Below are 19333 nucleotides of genomic sequence, written 5' to 3'. Positions count from 1 at the left end.
TTGTGTTGGTTTTTGTTGTTGCAGTAGTTTTTTTTGTTTTCGCAATATTTGCATGCAATGCATTGCATTTTTGTCGTACACCCGTCATTATATTTTACAAGTTTCTACACGACARCAACAACAACAGTCGTAAGTACAACAACACAAACAACCGAAGCATGCATGTGCAATGGGTGAAGTAAAAATTTATAATAAAATGGCAGCAGCAGCTGTTTGCTGCAGTTTTTCCTTTTTGTTATTGTTGTTGTTGTTATTATAATTGTCAAATTACCGTCACAATTGCATTGCAATGGCAAAATGGCAAATCACATTGTCACAATTGTGGAAATCGAAATTAAAACGAAACAATAAACAATTTTGCACAACGGCAACAAAAAACAACAAAATTGTAGAAAAAGACAAAAGTGCAAGTGCAAATTAAAAAACAAAAAGAAAATTAGCAGAAAAACTCAAAATTGAAAACGCTTCAAATCGCATTGCCAACACGTTCAGAGTCACATGCGCACATGTGTGTATGTGTGTGTGTGTGTGCAATTGTCGCCAGCGCTGCATTTCCGCCTGCAATGCGGGTGCTTCACAGCGCACGCTTGTATCAGCTGGGGCGATCGCTCAGCTCGCTTTGCTTTGGCCGCACTTCACGCCAATTTGCTGGCCATTTTCGTTCTCAGCGCCATTTTTTGTGCCACTGCGCACAGCACGCTGACACAATTTCCGCGTGACCTTCAGCGGCAATTACGCAAGTTGAAAATGAAATCGCGCATTCTTCTGGCTTTGCACTTTGCCAATTCTCGGCTCTTATTTATTGGTCATGTCTTACCGAAACCTTAAACCTTAAAACGTGTCCACACGGTAAGTAGTAAGTGAAAATGTCTTCGCAAACCTGTAAGATTATGGGGTTATATTCATCTGCAAGTCAGAAAAAATGCGTTTAGGAAGCTCCTTGCAGAGAACTCCTTCAAGTCTCCCTCCTAGCTTCATATACTCAGCTTCTCACAGCTTAGAGCATACTTCATAGTTCGTAGCGTACCCGAGATGCAGATCAATGGCACTTTTTGAACATGTTCATGACTTGAATAAAGTTTCCTAAAGCTAAAACACTATTTTTGGTGATAGCCCCCATTTTTTCCCTGTAGCTTCTCTACAGCAATATAACACAGCCTATGCTTTCCTTACTCTCTCCTTAAGAACAATTAAAGACAACTAAAGACGAATATTTGTTTATATAGTTTTGTCAGAATTGTGCCGGAACTTAAAAATCTTTACTTTTTGAGAAAAACTTCATTTAAAGCTGTCTGATTGCCTGAACCGGGTTTGGGGTGTGATATCTCGTAAGCCAACATGTTTTGGAAGTACCAATTCTTTAAATAGCGAAGGTAGAGGATAGCCCTAAGCACGATTTAGTCAAGTCGCAAACCGCATATCGTAGCTAGGACAAGCACCTATCGAAAGTTGTCCGAGTCTCAGCAGCAGGCGTTACCGTCAAAATTATCTTAAAGATACGTTAAAATTACATTATTCTTAAAGGAAAGGCTGTGCAAATAACTTCTCCGCATTGCGCCGCCGAAATGCAAACACCGAAAAAAACTTCAAAAAATCGAAAAAAATGCTCTGCTTTTGATATAAAAAGTATACGAACCTGTAGGCAAAAATAAAAATAAGGGAAAGAAAAAAGAATGCAAGAGCGTTAACCGCGTTGTCTTTATGGACAATCCCAACGGCACCAACACGAATGCAAGCTTTGCCGAGCAATGGCCGCAATTTAATCAAAAACGAACAGGTTCACATCGGGTATCTTGGCTGCGCCTATGTGTGTCTGTGTGCGGATAACGAAATTGTTTGTAATGAACTGTAGCTTGCGCTGAGCAATTGTCTGTTAGTAAGGTAAGCACAACAACAACTACAACAAGTGAAGAAATTAAATGCTTGACAACGCACTTTTAATGAACGTAATATTTGTTGTTTGTACCAGTACATATGTACATGTGTGTGTATGTGTGTATTTGCTCCAGCCGCAGAAACTGTCGCAAGTGCACATATTTTTAAACAAAAGGTGTCTTGTTCTGTTGGATCCACGAGTATATATCTTTTTATATTTATTTAAGTCTATTGACTTGCGCTGCTTCCGGCGGAAGAAGAGTGACTTTCATTTGTTACTTTTTTTTTATTAGTTTTGTTGTTATTCACGTAAATATACTATATACAGTTGAAGTTCCATAACTCGAAGTCTCTCCAACTCGAAATTCTCCGTAACACGAACTCTTGAATTGACAATAGAAGTCAAATTTCAATGTGAGGTGTAGGTGTGAAGTCTAGAGGGTTTATACATACAAACGAACCACTTGCTCGTTAAAAGCTACCTTACAGTGTAATAGTAGAAGATAAATAGCAGAACTTTCCAATTGCATCCCCAAAACTCCTACTTTTACCATAATTTGTGAGATCGCTGTGACTTATTCTAGTATATAAGTTATTCATGATCAATCCAGTGGACCGCTAAGAGATATTCAGTCGACAGCTTTTCTTCTTCCTTTTTTTATGGGTATTCATGCAAAAAAAATAATAAAGTTTCTGCAACTCAAAACTAAACATTCCGCAATATTTCAATCACGCCTGCTGCCTGTTGGGTAACGCAAAGTCACCTGAATAACTCCTCACATAATCACTCACATCAGCAAACGTCAACTGCAACATTTTATTGTTGTATTCTCTAGCAATGGCTGTCATTTCGCTATTGCTTGCTAACTCCAACAAAAACTACAAAAATCGTTTTTGCATATTGATGACATGACAAATTTTGTATTTCTCCACACACACACACACATACATACACTCACACAGACTTGCACATTACAACGGCGCAGCAGGAAGAGACTTCAAAGTCGTTTAATAATTTTAGGTTAGCAGAAGCAAATTAGCTTTGCATTCGGCGTTTCATTTCGACTGCTCGTGTTTTGCTGGGAATTTGCACCTTCCCTTACTTCTAGAATTACAGCAAACGATGAAATTTGTCATAAATAAATACATATATGTACTTATATAAGTTTTTCCCTTGCAAAAAAATTTCAGTATGACATTCGCTCGTTCTTCATTCATTTCTCATTCGCTGACTAAGCGCCAAACACGTACAAATATAATATTCTTTTTTTTTGGTGAAATACGGAGTGAGTAGTAGATTTCATTTCCCTTTGTCTAATTTTGTTGACTTTTTTCCAAGGCGAAAACATTTATGTATACATATATGTTTATCCGTATGTATGCATGTACATATGTGTGTAATATGCAAAAAGATTACCAACAAAGTGACATATATTCCTTATAGTTTTCTTAAAAATAGTTTTTCTATTGACCTCTATCTGCTGATGCCTTCCATATATTAGATTGTCAAAAAAGTCTTGCGGTATTTTTATTGAATTTTCAATTGTTCATAAAATTATTTTGATGATTCATGCCCACCTCTTGACCGATGCTACGGCTGCTACTATGCCGGTCTCTTTCGACCAATTCAGCGATTTTATCGCAATTTTCGAMGACAGGCCTTCCGGAGCGTGGSGCATCTTCGACCACCTCTACACCAGAACGAAAACGTTGAAACCATGGTTGTGCGGTGGAAATGGAAACTGTATCGGGTCCATAAACTGCACAAATTTTATTGGCGGCTTGAGATGCATTTTTGCCTTTATCGTAGTAGTACTGTAAAATATTCCGTATTTTCTCTTTATTTTGATCCATGTTTGGGGCGCTATAACTCACGAACGACTTAAAAGAAACGACAATCAAACACGTGTTAGCACGTGAAATGAGCTTTCCAAAAAGATATAGTATGACCCGATACGTCGAATAAAACTAGAACTACGCGCTCTCAGCGCCAACTAGCGAAAATACCGCAAGACTTTTTTGACAACCTAATATTTAAAATCATGCTATGTTGTGATCGCTATCAATTTTGTCACTAGTTGCTGGCCGAGTCAAATTACAAGTATTTTAAATAAGCTATAAGTCGGGCTATAAGTCGATTGCCAACTTTTATCTCTAGAACGGTTCAGTGAAAAGAACATCAGAAATATTCGAACAAACCTAACAATATATTATATTTGAGTGAAATATTTTTTTTGAAGAAATTATAATCGAAAAGGGGAGTAATTCCTCATTTCACGGCTTCTTTATTACCTCAAAATTCCTGAAGTAATTTCAAGTTGCCAGCCACCTGAAACATACGGTTGTCAATATTTCAAGAATTTATGTTGACGTACTAATGATTCGAAAATAAATGTGCTCATTTCACCAATTATGGGTGAGGTCTCCGAATTCGAAGTCGCAATTTTCTCGCTGAAAAGTATCCTGCAAGTGCACTATCGGTTAGATTACCTGTTAAATTTCCAACGGCGCTACCAGAGATTTCCGCTAAAGTTCCTAGGAGTTTCTTAAGCCTGAGTTGACAAATTTAACTGAGTCTTCTGTTCGGTTGATCATTTACGCATATTTCATGAGTTTCATGGTGGTATGTGTTAGTGTCCACGCTAATTTTTTCAATGTAGAGTTTCGGTAGTCATATTATTGTTCGTACCTTTAGAAGCTCCTAAGATGCGGTTTCCTTACAAGCAGGCGACTGAAATTCCGTTTGGTAGTTGCGGGAGTTTCGAGATGTAGAAGTTAAACGGCAATGGGAGAGGAGACCACCCTCGAAATGGTAAGGATAGCTGACGACCGCACAAGTAGTTCATAGTCTCTTCAGTCTTGGAGAGAGCGTAGATTTCTCGATGTTCTCAAATGGCGATGTGTGATTAACTGTTTGAAAGGCTTTTGACAAGTCCCTTACGAGGATTGTCTTCTCGCAGGGAAGTTTTTGGTTGAGACCATCATCTATCTGGGCGTTTATGACGCTAAGTGGTGTGGTGGTGCTGTGCTCTTTTTGAAAGTGGTTAGCTGGTGGTTAGCTACGCTCAGTTGGTGCGGAAAGCTCCGGAGTAGCAAGGCCTCAAGTGTCTTCACTACTGGGGAGAAGAGAGTTATCGGAAAAGTTTCCCAGGTTTCATTAGTAGACTTTTCCGATTTTCCACACATCCGATATGTGAAGAGTAATCAGCAACCAGTTGTGGTCCCTTGTGAAAAAGCTTAAATCGGGGCCAATGGTCTTGAACAATTATGCGTTGTTGATGACACTGTGAACCTCCATATCGGTGAAAGTAGGTGGTGCGCAGTCTTTTGGCATTTTACGCAGCCCGCAGGTTGTGAAACAATGCTTTCGATTACCAAGACATGAAATGTATTCCTATTAGCGAAGAGTCTTGGATCTATGCTAACGACACGGAAACAGACGATCAATCGGCCGAATATCGCGACAAAAGTGAGTCGAAGCCGAAGAAAGCAGATCAAAAATCAAGGTTATGGCGACAGTTTTCTATGTTTAGTGCACTCCGAATTCCTTCCGACGGGCCAAACTGTCAACAAGGAATACCATTAGAGTGCGACGTTCCGCGCGACTATACGTAAAAAGATGCCGGAATTATGGGCCGGCAACTCTTTGCTCATACTAGTAGTACATCCATCCACATTCAAATATTGGTTTAGCTACTAAAAGCATTTTAACACATCGTCCGCCTGGACCACCATGTGCTCTGCTGGTTTTATTAATCTGTGGAATAATTTCTAAATTCGGCATCAATAGCTTGTGAAGCGCCCCAGACAGTTTGCAGTTGGCGACTGAATGCTCCACTTCGGTGACGGCGTTGACGCTTGATTTCATGCAAATTTTCGTATCTCTTCAACATTTCAAAATATTTTTTCTTCCTTTGATTTGTTGTTTTCGTAAACATTTCTTAGTTTTTTTTGTGAATTCTTTCTTTCTCATTCAGTCTCTCAAGTTTTTAGCGACAAAGTGTTAAATGATTTAGGTGCAGCATCGTGACGTTCAAACTTTACACTTTACGGTTATGTATGGGTGTACGGTGCTTTCGTCGGTGTGTGCATGTGAGTTTGGGGCCCTTGCGTCGGTCTCTGTTTACTTCCTCATTTTGTCTACTTGAGTACCACTAAACGATGCAGACACAATTACATATTTACCTTTATATACCTACGAGTATGTGCTTCAGTCAGAACTGTATGTACTCCATTTCGTCGGGAAAACGGAGTTCATGACATATGCATATTTGGAGTATACATAGTAGTTCAAGCATTTGTGAACACTCTTCTTTTTAACCTTGCTAAATTTTTTATTTAACTGAGTCTAGTAGGTAACTAGTATCGATTTTGCACACTCTGTAACTAGTTAGTAACTAGTTGGTAATTCATCCATACTGTTATTTTCGTAATGGTACCTTATTTTTAACCAGACACAGTCTATCTAGTAACTAGTGCTTAACCAGTTGCTTCTTCAGTTGATCTCTGCAGCGCATACCTGAGCACATACACATACACATGTTTTTGGGTACAAATCGTGAATGTACGTCGATCGAACGTGTGCAAATAGCAGAAAAAAGAGATAAATATCCAAACTATCCAGCTGAAGAAATTAAATATTTATCGTCGTGGCAGTTCGTTAGCATACATATGTATGTTTCTCGCGCTTGTTACAAATGCCATTGGGTGTACCCATCTTCATACATATGTATGTATGGTATGCATGTATGTATGAGCGTACGTCGCCGCATCAACTGTTATTCGACATAGATACATTGTTGTAACTGCGCAAACACTCATCTACAATTCTATAACTGATCGTCGTTCATTCTGCTCAGCGCTTCGTCGAGTGCAGCAGTTCGATCGGCTTCCATGTTGGCTTCCTGCTCCGTTTAATGTAAATATTTGGTGACTTAATCAAGTATTCGTTTATTTGAACAATTGCACGTTGGGTCTGCAGTTATTTATGTATTTGGTGCAGATTATTTTCTTAAAGATCCAAATCTTCACATTGAAAAAATTATATTTAGCCACTTTTTAATTTCAGTTTTAAGTAAGCAGGGTTTAATGTGTAAAACGTTGAATGCATTAAGTATCAGTTATTTGAATGTACATATGTATGTAGATGTCTGATAAACATTAAATTGGCAATGGTTGTGCCTCAAATCATACTTCAAAATTCGTTAAGCGAACTGTTTAATAAATCCTCTTAATATTAGCTGCCTTCGAAGCGCCAAGCTTATAAGCGACTCCAACAAACAATACCAGTTGTGCAAACAAGCGGTCAACACTTTTGGTGCTGCCGTGTTCTAAACTGTCTCCCGACGCACGGCAACAGTGTTATGGTTTCTGCTCAGCAGAGAAAATTTACGTTAAAAAATGTTGCTGAAACCTTTATTTTGATTTCCTATAAATTTTCACAATTGAGTTGAGTTCTTATTTTTTAAAAATAAGAGAAAAAAAGTGTAGTTTCATTTGCTATTGAATGATGATATGAACCATTCACAATAGTATAAATAATAAACAAAAAAAAAAAAAAAAAAAAAAAAAAAAAAAAAAAAAAAAAAAAAAAAAAAAAAAAAAAAAAAAAAAAAAAAACTTCGTAGCACCGCATATTCTCTCCTACGAATTCAGCTCGATAACTTTGTTGTTCTTTTTCGTGCATTTTTTTTACAAGAGCGTAGAAGCGAGCGAAGAAATGGCGAATCGAAGATAGCTAGTGTTTAGTTGTTCTTCGAAACAGTGTTTTTCGAATTGGTTTAAATGGCAATTTGAACACATTCCACTCAACTCAATGCAGAATGCGGGAGGAAGACCAGTGCGGTAAGTAAAGGAGCATTATGACAGTGTTAGCCACTTGTGATTTGTAGATGAGGCTGTGTGGAGGCTAAATACTTTCCCATTTAGGCCTTTTGATTTTTGAAATGTTTAGTTTATTTGGATTATGCGTAAGAATCAGTAGCTCTTTAAGTCAACTTGTTGACTCGGATCCGCAATCTGATGTAGTGTTTCGCTAATGCTCTCTGATCGCACCGATAATTTGTGTAAAGTCACCTAAATATTAAAAGAAAATTTTTTAATTTTCTATAATTCGAAGATTGATAGGTTACTATACTGATCGGTTCTATTCTATTTGTAACGTTTTACATTAGGCTCGATCTATTATGTTGACCGCAGCTACGTTTCAGGTGATCCACACAATCTTGGTGGTCAATCGACCACCCCCAAAATGTGAAATTGTCTGCTCACCAAAGTGTTTTCTCAATAAATCCATTGAATGGCGTGATATGTGGGAAGTGACGCCGTCTTGTTGAAACAAGTGCGGTGCTACGAGTACATTAGTATTTAACCACTATTTGAGGCGAACGCAGCTGAGCGTACCGTTCTGTTATCGGCTTGTGAAAGCCCACACATTTACGCACCTAAAAACGCGAAAATAACAGAAATGACTGCTCGGTGGTGCGTTCTCGAGCGTTTTCGGTGGTTTCGATTTATTGTGTTGGCTACGGAGCGATAATCATAGTCTCGCTGATAACGAGAAAGCGTTAAAAAAATATAAAAAAATATATATATTTTGAACGCTTGTTGCTTTGCCTGTTGATGCCGCCAAGGAAATATAACACAACTAGACATAAACAAACAAAAGCATACACACACACGTAAACATACGCACTTGCGCAATCCTATGCCAACATGGCGTTGAGGTGTTGTGCGGCCCGCATGGAGATCCATCACCGTTGCAATCAAACGGTGCGTGCGCTGCATATGTGTATGTGTCTGGGTACATGCTAAAAAGGTGCTCATTGTGTTGGCTGTTGCGCTGCGTTGCGTTGCGCCGCGATCGACGTTACGCGCACCTGAGGCCGGCTGAAGCGAAGAGGCACATCCAGTGCTGGGCGATCAGTTGGCAGACGCGCAACAAGCGGCTAACGACGGCCAAGCAACGGCGACCGAATAGTGTGTGCAAACAGATGAGCGGAGTAGGCAAACAAAATGCGAGAGAATAAACACATTTCGGTGTGTGCGGAGCGTCAGCGCTTCGCTTTGTAGTCTTGCTTTTCTGGTAAAAGTACAAAATTATTTAAAAACGTTATAAAAGGAAACTAAATAGTCAACCTTTCTTCTTGTTTTTTCATAATTGTGTACATTTGTAGTTTTGTTGTTATAATTTTTGCTGCACTCAAGTGTAAATAAAGCGGGAATTTGTGGATGCGTTTTAGTAATGCTTGTTGTTGGTTATGATTCAGTATGATCACAAGTCGGATGTAAGGTGAATATGATTAGAATGCTCTAACAGCGTTGCCACTTGTTGCTTAAAATCACGGAGCTGCGCCTTGGTATAGCGGCCTGTCACTTCAAACATTAGTCAGCTTCTCTGTTGTAGTAAAAATTATCAAAGCTTGGTACCTTTCCTGCTGGGGTGCTATCGCAGAAATCATCCTTGCAGTCACCTGCTTGTAACGGAATCGCCTCCTATAAGCATCAAGAAGTCATTCCTACACTACGTTGACAACATTAAATAATATGCCGACCAGACTTCAGAGGCAACTAGCTTCCGACAAGCACTGACCGCCATTCACAGTGAAGCCAAAAACACACTCATCGACTCTCTATCAGTGAATGGCGTACTTGGAGTCAAACCACCACCCATTGCATACGAAGAGCTCGAGCTGCCAGCTTCACTCTGGATACTGTAGCAGGTTAAACTCTTACTTACCCAGAATAGACCCCGACATATCTAATATACATATGTTCTGCATGCAATGAGTCTCCGCATGACACTGACCACCTCTAATCCCACTCATCTGACACGCCTCTCCCTTTATATATAATGCCTCTCCTCCATGAGATTACCTGCGTAATATATTACCTGGAATTTCGTGGTTTTGAATATTACTAAATGGTTCTCCAACTGAGCCGGGATTGCTTCTAGAGAGATAAAGATTAACTTTGGTCAGTCGAGCTACATATGTGAAAATATTCTAGCTCTCCGCAGGCCTGACTCTATAATTCAAGAGTCGTAAAAGTATATATTTCACAGTTCTTGTGGGGATATTTTACCGATCTGTCGCATTTAAAATGTACCGGGTTATGTAGAACGGGGTAAGTTGACTCGCGTTCTGCTCACTGCTGCTGCGTCGCAGACGTTAGTTCTGAACGTTGTTGCATTCATAGCAACAGTTCTAATGACAGCAATAGTAACAACAACAGCAACACAAAAAACGATAACAACAGCACAAAGCCAACTGCTGTTGTATTCGTGTACCAATGCGATCGCAGTCGACGACGTTCATAAGCGTTATGACGTCTTCGTGTTGGTTGCGCTGGTGGTGTTTGTGTTGTTGTCGTTGCCGCAGCGCCAGATATCGACTATAACTGTGACGGTGGCAGTTGGTGGCTGGCGCGTCGGGTTCACAATGTGACACGGCGTAACTCCCCTACCATTCGTAGATCAGTTGCCGGGCCGATCGCACGGCTCACTTGCCGACTCGATCTTGTGTGGTGTGTGCGCATAATATAAGTTAAACTTTTTTCCCAACCGTTTGTGTGGTATTTGAGCAACGTTGGAGCCGCGTTTTAGTTGACTGCTAAGTGCATTCAGGCGAACGGCTTGCGTTTGTCGGCTTCGCACGGTCGTTCGGCGCGATCGCTGATCGCATTGCAAAGTACAACGCGCGCTTTGTTTTTTCAGCAACAAAAGTAGAGTCTACAAATATAAATAATATTGCGCTCAAGTAAAAATAGAACGCGCGAAAAAGAGTTTATAATTACAAGGTAAAAAGAAGGCAAACACGAGAACTTTACAGTCGTTTTTTAACATACCAAAGGAGGCGTATCCAAAGGCAGACACACGCACACAGGGTTGTTTACGGCGTCGAGTGTGTTGAGTGCATTGCGAACGTCGACATTTGTGAGCCGAAATTGAAACGCCGCGCAACTTTCGGCAACTGCTGAATGGGCAGTTTTCTTTTCGCGCAGAAAATATAAAAACTAAACAAGAATCCAAAGTGAAAATGAGCAAAAAACGAAAGCCAAGAACTTGTGCACATTGGACCGCAAAACGCGCTGACCGAGCGCTTGCCCCAAGCCGCCGCGACGTCATCTGGGTTCAACGGGTAGCAGCCGCATTCAGAGGTGCTTACTTTTCTTTTTTGCAACTCACTTAATTGCTATATCTTATTTATATTACACACACACATACATACATACATACGTACTTACATGCATTAGCACTTACATAAACCGCTAGGAAAATGAGCTTTTACCGTTACGTAAAGTCATTCGCGCAAACACTTGAAAGTTGTCAGCAAGAGCCAGTCAAACTGTTCAGAATTGACCGAGTCCACGCACCAAAAAAGAAAAGAAAAACCAAAAGCAAAACACACGCAAACAACGGCGAAAAAAAGCGAAATGCAAAAGCAATTTTAATCGGTCAAAGAAGCAAAGTTTGAAGCTGCGCTTTTGCCCTCTGATCTGACACTTTTAATTTCATTCGCGACTTGTGTGTGTTTGCAGTGAATGTGACGGCGCATTAACTGTCATGCATGCGCTTTTGTGTGTGTGTGTGTGTGTCGGTGCTGCTGCGAGTGATTCGTATGTATCGTATGTTGTGTGTGTATAATTACTAATTCTTACAAATTAATTCTGATTATTTGCAAAAAGTACTCATCCAACCAGTTCGTCTGTTTTCTGTTTTGAGCGGCGGCGATCGTCGATCGTCGAATTGACTCATAAATATTTATTAGAGAAAGTAAGTTTAAGCTACGGTGTGGGGGGTGGTGTGGAGCATCACTGGCTATATCCAATTTTAAGCCATTAGAATGACTTTTTCGTTACAATCGCTTTGTGAATAATCTTCATTTTATTATTTTAAAATAGTAAAAGATTAGGACCATAAATATTGTTTTTCAAGCCATTAGAAACTTAAATTAGACCTAAATTATTTTTAAATGCTTTGAACTTCGGAAGAAGTACCATTAAATTTATTTATTTAAGGATTAACAAAGAAGTTCTCTTTTTTACGCTCTTGCCTCAGTAAGTTTTATATTTTTTCAATGGAACTCAGAAACTTTGTGTAGAACAATTGTATAAGCAACTTACTTAGACTGATGACTACTCCTCTTGGACTTAGCAACTGAAGTCCAACTGGTATCGCAAAGGAGCAAACTGGTCTATGCGGGGCTTATTGACCTACCATATTAACCTAACTAACTAACCTACCCAAAGTTGATAAACTGGCAAGAAAAGGTACCCTAACTCCGCTATTAGTAGAATGGCAAGGTGTCAGTGCTACCTTCTCCTCGTGTGTTCTACTAAAGCATAGCTGGGCTTCACTAGCTTGGCCAGCGCTGGGCTACTATCCGCCTTTTGCCCAAAAATCGATCTAAAAGATCCAGTGAGCCTTTTTCCTCAGCAACTCCAGCTTCTCCCTAGTTGTAAAGGCCATTGGCCTCCGCAGCCATGCTGTAAGGCTGAGAATCTTATCGCACCTCGGCTGCAAATGCTTTATGGAAGAAAACGAGGTGGAAACATTTTCTAAAAAAGACTCAAACGGTTGAGAGTCACGTCCTCAGATATCCCACCGAACTGGAGGAAATAGAAATTAAATATTAATGACGTGGGTTTCCTTGGGTAAAAAACAGCATTTTTCAAAAAAAAAAAAAAAAAAAAAATTCTCATTGGAAAAATATTTTAAATTCGGCCACGACGCCATTTCCGGAAAAAAGATGCACCCGCGTTGGCAGGATACCTTCTTACAGAATCATCTAAAGTGAGAAAAAAGTGTTTTAGCTAAAACCTTAACTTAGAACTTGGACGAAGGAACAATGGCTGAAAATTGGGTTTTTGGCAGTCATTTTTACAAAATTAAAATTTCAGTGAAAATCTCGCGACATTTTTGTTTTTGAAATAGTTTTAATCAAAGAAACTTCGTCGTCCAAGTCTTTTAGAATTTTATCTCGAGGACCTGTGTAAAATTTCACGAAGATCGGTTGGGTAGTTCTCAAAAAATCTTTGCCAACCGAATTCAATTAGCGAATTGTGGCGAAAAATGAATTGACTCAAATTAGCAGCTGTTTGAATACCCCTTATACATTAGGACATTTTAATAATAACTAAGGCGGATTTGAAAATAAAATATTGCTTTTATATATTTTATATTTTTGTTTGAAAACAGGGTGACATCATTTCAGTTATTTTCTCAGGATTTTTTTCTTTTCTGCTTGCAAAAATAATTTTAATTTCTAACCTCCAGTACGCAGTCTTTTACATTACTTTTATACATTATATGCCATATTATTTTTATTCGGTTGCCTGATATTTGATTTCATATTGACCTTGAAGAGGTTAGCCGAGTTTGCTCGCATGCGCATAAAAGTCGTAATATTCATTCCACTTTTTTTTTTTAGCTTACAACGGCTTGCATTTTAACATTTACAACAAATTTTGTGCTTCAATCCGCATACACACACACGTACCCCGTATTGAAGTGAGTGCACTCGCGACTCTTGACAAGATTTGCAAACTCGCCTGGTTCCTTTCGAACAGTGCGAAGAACCGCTTGAGCAAACTCGTTTGGGAACAACACTTTTGTTCTATAAAATAAATCTAACTAACAGACAAGGCAGCGATCATAGATCTTATTAATTTATTTTAATATAATAAAATTTTTATAAATTATTAAATAAATTGATGTATTATTATATTCGCTAGCCAGTGGCAGGCAAGCAGTCGGTTGCTAGCTAGCAACTAGAGATTTTTCGCGCCGCTTTTCATGCTCTGTACGTGTGTACGTGTATATGTGGGTATGTACTGTTGTAAATGCCGGTTGAGCAGGTGTACAAATTGCACTGACTTGCATGTCTTTACGCCTAATTAGAAGATTTAGCTACATACACACATGCACACCCCGTATATGTGTGTGAATAAGTCGGAGTTTGGAAAAATGTGTGAACGAAATAATTAGACAGCAAATTGTCAAGATCCGCATGCTCAACGTAGCACTTGGGCCGCGTGGGCGGCAAGGGGCGGTGGGCACTTGGCAACAAAAGCACATTTTCGCTCCTGCAATGACATTGGCAGACCACAAAATGGGCGGCGCTAAAAGTTTATGCAATTTTTATTGCAACGAAATTTATTTATTTCGCGTTGGGATGTAAAAACCGGCTGTCGGCTGTACGCTGCACTTCCACTGAAATAAATCATTTGAGTAATAGTTTAAGTTTAATAACATGCACATGGAGGCATTTATAGAAAAATAATTAAATAATATTTTTTTTTCATAATAAGCTTTAATGTGTGTGTTGTTGCATATGGCACGTATTTAACACAGATGCACGTATACAGGGTGTATCATCTTGTATAACGGCATGTAAAAATTTAGCGCCACGGAAACCCCAATTCAACGCAAAGCAAACGTTGAATGTTTTTTTTTTCTTTTTTTTTTTTCTTTTTTTTTTTTTTATCGAAATATCGCACTTATGTATATATTGATGCCTTGCATGGAAAATGGTCGTGCTGTTTGTGAACTTGCATATCGACATTTTTTTTAATAAAGCGAAGCGTTCATTGAAAATTTTAATGTCGGGAAAGGTCTTAGTGACACTTCATCATTCGATTAAAAAATCGTTAAAAATCTGTTATCAAAAGCATAACACCCAGATTGCCTTGATTTAACTTTGCCAGGTGATTTTTGTGGAGTTATTTGTAAAGAAACAGTACTTCAGCATACCGCGGACCATTGAAAAAATATTATAATATCTCAATTTTATAAAGCTGTCCTGGCACACCCTATAGACACATATAATTAGCTCGTATTGAGGAAAATGATAATCAGTGAGTTTTTGTTGTATTTTTTCATAATAATATGACATACAATAAATGTTTTATCTGTTTGTGGGTAGAAACAGATAAAACATCAATTTCGAAAAACACATGAAATGCTCTTAACTTTTATGTTTCTATTTTATTTTTATTATTTCTGATTTAAAGATTTCTTTGTTCTTATTCACGATGTAGAATCGAAAAAAACTTGATATTGCCTATAAAATATAATTGCTCTGCTTATCGCTAATAAACTCATATCTGTTTCTTTATCTGTCTTTTGATAAACGTTCACATATTTTTATTTTCGCTTTTAAGAGAGGTCTAACTTTTGTTATTGAGATATGCCATAAATTGTAGACCATACTTTGAAAGCAAAACTTGATAATGTTAATGTCAGATTTATCAGAGTGTTAGGCAATACCTGTTATTAAAAGTTTGTCGAAGCAAAGAACTGTGGGTCTATAAATATCTTAAAGAAATATTAGCGGAGGAATGGCCTATAATTTGAAAATTTTTAGAGTAACGCTGTCATTTATCCGGAAAAAATAAAATTGCGATTTTCGAAATTGCTGCCAAAGATATTTATCTTTTGTATCAGTAAATTAAAAAACCGAAAACCAAGAATGCTTAATATTAGTTACACTAATAGATGCATATATCTTCTTCTTAATATATAAAAATTACGTGTCACGTTGTTTGTCCGCGATTAACTCCTAAACTACTGAACCGAGTTTTGCGAAATTTAGCACACTGTGTCCAGTTCGAACCAACTTAGAAGATAGGATGGTCAAAACAATTCATAAATAAAGTAAGAAAAAACGTTAACTTCGGCGGCACCGAAGCTAATATTCCCCGAAGCTATTGAGAAAGCAGCCTTAAATTCGTTATTTTTTTCAATGAACATTTTTTGTATGAACATATTCAAAATTAAACCTCAAGTACAAATCCTTGGAGTCTCATGCATGTAAATAAAATTTTTTCAGTATTGTATAGTTTATTATATCATATATGGCCGGATCCACTAGGCTATTATATACATTATTTTTCGTTTCGAATAACAGTTATCGCCATTTTTATAGAGCTAAGCCACGGCAAAGACTAGTAACTTGTTTAGAGCGAGTTTCTGCAATATTTTTAGATTTTCTTTTAGTTTACATGACTATATATAGAAATCCCCTGGGAGCAGAGGACAGACAACTATTAGACACACTGAAACCGCATAGTCTGTTGACTACCATACCTGTTATGTACTTTAGTAGATTGCAATGGGTAAACAATTTTTTAATGAAAATCAAGAAGAAAATATCTCATACTAAGACTTGAGATCTCGAGAACCATATAGCTTTAGCTCGGTAACCATATCACTAAGAACAATATTTTATAATTTGAGCAGAGAACTTTAGCATAAACTCGAGCAGAATTCAAGACTAGCGTCTGCCAAAATGAAATTTAATGAATTAAAATTAATAATTTAATTTTCTGAAAGAGGCATGAGTTTGTCAGTTCAAATGAGACCTGCTTTTTAGAGCTTGAGCATACTTTCGTAAGCTTTATCAACTTTCAAACCAAGTTTCAACTAAGTATGTCTAATTACTTTGGTATCACCGAAACAACTTTGTATGCACCCTTAGAAATGTTTCCCGTTCTTATATACTGGCTAAAGCGCTTATGTGCGTACTGTACCAGTACCAGAGTGTTCGAAAATCCACGCTTTCATTTAGCTGCGCGCCATTACACTCCAATTGCAAACACTTTTATTTTATACACTTTTTATATTGCTTGATTGTTTGCTTTCCCGACCCTATTTTTTCGGGAGAGTACAGAGATAAGATTGCGTCGTCGTCTGTTGTCTGTTGCCTGTTGTTTTTGCTTTCGCGATAAGATAAGCTATACTTTTATAGATTGGATATTTTCGTCGAAATGGCGACTCTTTGCATTTAAGTACACACACGCACACGCACTCGCGTACATATACATATGTATCCAGCTAGAGGGTATGATTGCTCGGCTGTATTTCCAGGTATGCAACGCCACATTTTTCTTAATTAAATATTTACTCATAGGCTGTTTTGTCGTGCTGTTATTAATACATGTTCGGATCCAGTGGAAAGCTATGTACATTTGTGTCTATGCATGTGTGTGTGTTTGTATCAGCGGTATGAGTCAAGTGATTACCATTTGGTACGCTCGATGTCGGCCATTTTGAAGAAAACATTTAGACTGATTCACAGCAATCACTACCAACGCAATGCACGTGTGCATGTGTGCGTGTATTGTAAATATATGTTTAATCTGCTGGGTTTAGGGTGTCGAAAGTAACATTATAGCAGCGGGTTTGGCTAATTGTACACCCAAACGTGCCTGTGAACTCACACAAAAAAAAAAATATATATTATAAAAAAAAATAAAAATACTTGTAGCACTTCAACATCATGAATGTACTTATCTATGTACATAGCTATATATTCATGTATGTACTATATGTACATGGGGTACAATTCCCACCGTTCAATCAATGCAGGTGCGCCCGAGAACTCCAGCTATAATATATAATAGTTTTACATTTCTTCAGCCCACTTCCTCGCGCAATTTTAACAATTCTGAAGTATAATTTATGGCTGGAATTCGCTTATCTATTTTCATGCAAATATCGAAAGTGTCATCGAACATCGTGATTATGACAGTTCTCCGATAGACTCACGCTTCAATCAAATGGCACTTTACCACGCTCTGATAGCGAAGATTCCTAGAAATAGATCTAAAATGTTTATTAGAGTTACGCCAAGAACAATCAAGTGGCATTCATTGAAGATTATTTAGTGAGTACTGACAATTTACATTTGAAGTCTTCATGTGTCAGTAAGCAGAGCGACTTACGGTTAATTATGTATTTAGTTATTAATTTATCTATAAATCCAAGATAATAATAGTTATATATAAAGCGCATGGCTAACAATTTAATGATAATGCCATGAGTCAAAATTATTATTAAAAAAAATTTTTTTTTTAATTATTATGTTTTTAATTTTATAGTTTTTATAAACTTTTATAACACAGTTTTCGAGCAGTATGTGGAAGGTATAATTTCTAAAGGTCCTTGCAGTTAAAAGTTAACTTTTATAAGCAAATTATTTACTCCCAATTAGCGGGAACAAAACAAACAAGCAGAAAAATTACGCTCTTCAAAAATTTGTAAATTTTGTTGGTTTTGTATATTAAAGTTAAACAAATAGTAATTTTGGAGTAATTATGGTAGTCCGAATCACAAGTTTTCTCTTCATTTCGATCTAATTCAATATCTTCCGGGCATGTGAGACCAAATAATCACTTTTATGTCATTATTTCTAAATAAAGTTGAAAAATAAGGGGAAAACGTTAACTCTCGTTACYTCGAAATGTATTCATGTATTTGAGCCACTTTTCGTCTCCTATTACCATTCGTTTCAGAAATGGTTTGATTTCATTTCGTTTCAGTAAAGAATCGCAGATGTTAATTCGGTCCATTAAATTTTTCACAGGCAATTAATGTGGTACCCAAACTTCGACCGTTTCTTTATAGCCAGCCTTTCTTAAATGGTTCAAAACCTTTTGATAATGCATGTTAARTTCCTTGGCAACATCATGGCTGCTTATGTGACGGTTCTGGTCAATCTTTTGCATAATTTCATCGGAGTCTTCAATGATAGGTCGACCACAGCGAGATGCATCTTTCACATCGAAATTTCCAGAATGGAAGCGAAGCCCAATATATCCTCTTCTGCCCCAAATGTAGGCAACCAATATAATGAATGAGCTGCAACAAACTATTGCCTACAATTAGGCACTTTTTGTTAATTTAATTTAATTTATGATATAAATGGTACTTTTGAAATCCGAAACTGCCTCAATATTCAACACAAGAACTCAATTTGGGTATTTGGTATTTGCGTTTATTGCTTGCTTTACTGCTCTTCTTATCGCGAAACTTATTGGAAATTAAAGATTGCTTGAGTCTCTTGTTATTACTTTTTAACTGTGTACAAGCTTTATAGAATCTTTACCTTTCGCCTTATCTGTAGGTATGTCTGCCACACCTTCGTCCCAAGTCAAGCGCTGCAGCGACCAACACACCCACAGTCAACGGCAATTGCAACATTTTTCATTACGCGCCAGTGACCAACGATCGCACCGTTCCTTTAATGGCGATCGCTTGCGCTGATAATCTTATCAACGCCGCAACGCGCCAATCGGCGCAAGCATCTTTGCCGTTGTTCCATGTACACATGTGTGTGTGTGTGTCTGCAAATACAAATATTTGCCTTGTAGTGCTGATGATGGTGTGATAGATCTTATGGGAAGTTAGAAGCTCTTGGAATTATTAAATGCTCAGTTAAAAGTAGTTCATTACTTTTTCGATAGAAATCTCAACACTTGCCTGAAGGTAACGAATTTCAAGTTGTCAACATTTAGGCGCAATTGCAAAAAAATCGAAATATTGATGGAACTAAATGACTACACAAATCAAAATAATAAACAAATCAAAATTTATCAATAAAAGCCTAATGGCTGACAAAAAAAGTTAAATTTGTGTAACCACCGATAACATAAATTAAAAAAAAAATTTAAAATAAAA

The 19333-nt window shown here is 37.8% G+C and overlaps 1 protein-coding gene across 3 annotated transcripts in view; it reads left to right on the top strand.

Moving 5' to 3' along the window:
* The window catches only part of LOC108971384 (thyroid receptor-interacting protein 11), a 45696-nt gene that overhangs the window by 9180 nt on the left and 17183 nt on the right, over positions 1–19333 (top strand). Inside the window, exon 1 of one of the 3 annotated variants that reach the window (XM_018937412.1) lies at positions 10358–11031. The exons of the other annotated variants lie outside the window; for them this stretch is intronic. The gene's annotated coding sequence lies outside the window, so the exon portion shown is untranslated. Of the gene's footprint in view, positions 1–10357; positions 11032–19333 lie in introns of those variants that run through there. 3 annotated transcript variants of the gene reach the window in all.

The sequence above is a fragment of the Bactrocera latifrons genome, unplaced genomic scaffold, assembly GCF_001853355.1.
Source record: "Bactrocera latifrons isolate USDA-ARS-PBARC rearing strain unplaced genomic scaffold, ASM185335v1 scaffold_34, whole genome shotgun sequence".
NCBI classification, from domain to species: Eukaryota; Metazoa; Arthropoda; class Insecta; order Diptera; family Tephritidae; genus Bactrocera; species Bactrocera latifrons.
Note: the sequence above shows the minus strand (reverse complement) of the source record. Positions and strands in the feature narration are given on the sequence as shown.